This window comes from Ranitomeya imitator, unplaced genomic scaffold, assembly GCF_032444005.1.
Source record: "Ranitomeya imitator isolate aRanImi1 unplaced genomic scaffold, aRanImi1.pri SCAFFOLD_1513, whole genome shotgun sequence".
Taxonomy (NCBI): Eukaryota; Metazoa; Chordata; class Amphibia; order Anura; family Dendrobatidae; genus Ranitomeya; species Ranitomeya imitator.
Genome location: NW_027194256.1, coordinates 22,501 through 25,705, shown reverse-complemented (window position 1 = coordinate 25,705; position 3,205 = coordinate 22,501).

Below are 3,205 nucleotides of genomic sequence, written 5' to 3'. Positions count from 1 at the left end.
GGGGGCCTATGCGGGGCCTCCGTCTGGCTTAGACCTGCCTCCGCCGCGGGGGGTCCTCGACCCACCGGCGGACGGGCGCGAGGAGTGGGAGAGGGGGGCTGGCCGTCGGGGTCCACCGCGGCTCAGGCGCAGAGCCCGCCAGCGACGCGGAGGTCGCACGGGGGGCGCAGTTGGCCTGGCCGTGTCGGCGTCGCCCTATGGCGTAGTCCCTCGTCCCGGGCTCTTGCCCGTAACCTCAAAGGAGCCCCAACCGAGCGGCGTCTCCCCCCCCAAAGCCGTGCCTCCGCTGTTGAGAACAGAAGAAGCCCGGGGCGGCAGTTCGCCGGGTACTCCCCTTCGCCAAAACTCTTTTTGCCCCACTCGTCTCTCCCTTTTCCATCCTCCCTTCTCGCTCTGGGCGTCCGCTTGGTCTCTCTCTCTCTCTCTCTCTCTCGCTCTCTCCCTCTCGCGCTCCCTTCCGAGCCGCCTCGGAGGACGTCGGACGAGCGGGGAAGGCGACGGCGTTCGGCCGGGCACACCACGCGGTGAGAACCCACTCCGCCTGCCTCCCCACGCGTCTGTCATCCCCCCACTATCGTAGGGGCTCGGGAAAAGACTGGAGAACGCGGAGCTCGGCGGTGGCGTGGAAGCGCCACCCACCGCCGCCGCTCTCGCCGATGCCCACCGCGGAGGCCGCCCATCGGACGCTGGGTGGGGGTCGGCACGGGCCTCCGCGGGCGAGCTGCGCATCTGGAAGTCAAAGGGCCGCCCTCGGAGAAGATCGTTGTGCTACCCCGCGCGGGGAGCGATTCGGACGACGGGCCCCCACGCCGAGGTGGGTGGGCGCCCCGCCATTCGCCCGCGCGGGTCGTCGGACCCCTGCCGTACCACAGTTCGGGTCAAACTCCCCCTCTGCACGGCAGCCACCGTCCTGCGAACGGGAGGCGACTGCCGGCGTGCACGCCCAAGGATGCGTGCCTGAATCCCGGGGGGGTAAAAGAGGAAGGAGACCGCCCGCCTTAGACCGACGCGGGCTCCAAAGCCCGGGCCGAGCGAGCGGCACCACCTCCCCACCCGGGAGCGCTGAGCCAAATCGATCGGAGGAAGAGCCGGTGGGGGGCATGGGTGAGAAACCCCGCCCGCTGCCATCCTTCCCCTCGGGGAGACGGGGAAGAAACATGCCCGATAGTCCTGGAGGTACCTCTCCGACACGCTACGGGCGCCCTCGAGACGGAATCCGGGTCACAGTGCGATTCTCTCATAGGTCTCCCCGGTGGCGTGGAAGCGGGAGACATCCGACGCAGAGAAACGCCAAGCCTGCTCTGAGGGGACCGAGTCAGGGGGTGCAATCCGCCCTCCTGGAGCCCTCCTCGGGACGAAGACTCCAGATCTGCCTCCCTTCTGACATCCGTCACCCTCGGAGAACCAGAACACGCTTGGGGAGGGTCCGTTCAGGCTCAGGCGACCCGGGAAACGCGTCTCTGACTTGGGGCAGACGACCGGCAAGAGTCCCCCTGGAGCCGCGGAAGCCTGGTGTCGACGCGAGGGCGGACTTCCATGCAAACAGGGGGGTACTCGCCAAACCGCCTACCCGACTTGAGGAACCACAAAAACATCGGAAATCAGTCGGGCCCGAGAGGTACCCCTCTCTCCTATATCCTGCAGCTGGTGTGCAAAAGTGGGTATTTGCATGGCGAAACACCGACCCCCACTTTAAGGGAGCGAAGCCGAAAAGTGTCCGACTTCCTGGAGCTGTGCGGCGGATCCGGCGGCCAGAAATTCCTCATTCCGGTTCTATTTTTTTTTTTTTCGATTTTGCGAAATTTGGCGGCCAGGCGGCGTAGCTGGGCCTGGACTAGCCCGAAACACCTGGAACCGGCGAGCGGAACGAATTTCCCAACGTTCTGCGGCTCCCGGAAGCCAAAAACGCATCGCCGAAAAATTTCAAAGTCCCAAGGACTCGTTCTTGAAAATCGATCCGGGGGCCATGGAAGTGTCCTCGGTACAGCTTCAGAGCATTCCCCCCGCCTGGAAGTCTGAAAGTTCTATGTTTGTTCTAAGTGGAAAATCGCGTTTTTTTCAGTGTTCCACCCATCAGACCCAAACTTTGCCCACGCTTAGGTCTCTGTCTCGGGGTGCTTTACAACATATTGACGCCCCTTTAGGGTGGAAGTAGGGGAAAGGGGTCATTTTTCACAAAATCGGAAATTTCTCAAAATAATTCTAAGTGTCAAGGACACTTTTGGAAAATCTTCCCCAGGCTCCTGGAAGCCTCCTCGGTACGCCTCCTGCGGTTTCTCCCTGCCTGGAAGTCTGACACTTGTCTGAAATTTTTAGAGTATGAAAACGCGGTTTTTCACCCAAAATTCGACTTTGCGCCCATGACCCGCAAACTTCACCCACAGTTAGGTCACTGCCTTGGGGTACCTCACATCATATTGACGCCCCCCAGGCGTGGAAGTAGGGGAAACGTGTCAATTTTCACAAAATCGTGATTTTCTCAAAATATTTCTAAGTGTCAAGGACTCTTTTGGATAATCTTCCCCAGGCTCCTGGAAGCCTCCTCGGTACGCCTCCTGCGGTTTCTCCCTGCCTGGAAGTCTGACACCTGTCTGAAATTTTTAGAGTATGAAAATGCGGTTTTTCACCCAAAATTCGACTTTGCGCCCATGACCCGCAAACTTCACCCACAGTTAGGTCACTGCCTTGGGGTACCTCACATCATATTGACGCCCCCCTGGCGTGGAAGTAGGGGAAACGTGTCAATTTTCACAAAATCGTGATTTTCTCAAAATATTTCTAAGTGTCAAGGACACTTTTGGAAAATCTTCCCCAGGCTCCTGGAAGCCTCCTCGGTACGCCTCCTGCGGTTTCTCCCTGCCTGGAAGCCTGACACTTGTCTGAAATTTTTAGAGTATGAAAATGCGGTTTTTCACCCAAAATTCGACTTTGCGCCCATGACCCGCAAACTTCACCCACAGTTAGGTCACTGCCTTGGGGTACCTCACATCATATTGACGCCCCCCTGGCGTGGAAGTAGGGGAAACGTGTCAATTTTCACAAAATCGTGATTTTCTGAAAATATTTCTAAGTGTCAAGGACACTTTTGGAAAATCTTCCCCAGGCTCCTGGAAGCCTCCTCGGTACGCCTCCTGCGGTTTCTCCCTGCCTGGAAGTCTGACACCTGTCTGAAATTTTTAGAGTATGAAAATGGGGTTTTTCACCC